This window comes from Vanacampus margaritifer, chromosome 12 (assembly GCF_051991255.1).
Source record: "Vanacampus margaritifer isolate UIUO_Vmar chromosome 12, RoL_Vmar_1.0, whole genome shotgun sequence".
Taxonomy (NCBI): Eukaryota; Metazoa; Chordata; class Actinopteri; order Syngnathiformes; family Syngnathidae; genus Vanacampus; species Vanacampus margaritifer.
Window position 1 is genome coordinate 2,547,941 of NC_135443.1, and position 246 is coordinate 2,548,186.

Genomic DNA, 246 nt, shown 5'->3' on the forward strand with positions numbered 1-246 from the left:
CGGCGTTAGCGCCCCCTGGTGTGATTTTCGCACAGTACAACCACTGGTTGCCTATCGTCTCATTAGTTCAAAACAAGCTTTTATTCAATATCAAAAGTGGTACTATTAGCGTCGGGAAAATAAAGTTACTAGTACGAGTCGACACAGTCGTTCACAGTGAGGATTCCAAGCGTTTTACCACGGACACAACAAATGCAATACTACCTCCAAACTATAGAGGCGCTGTGTGATTGTCACAGCCTGTTT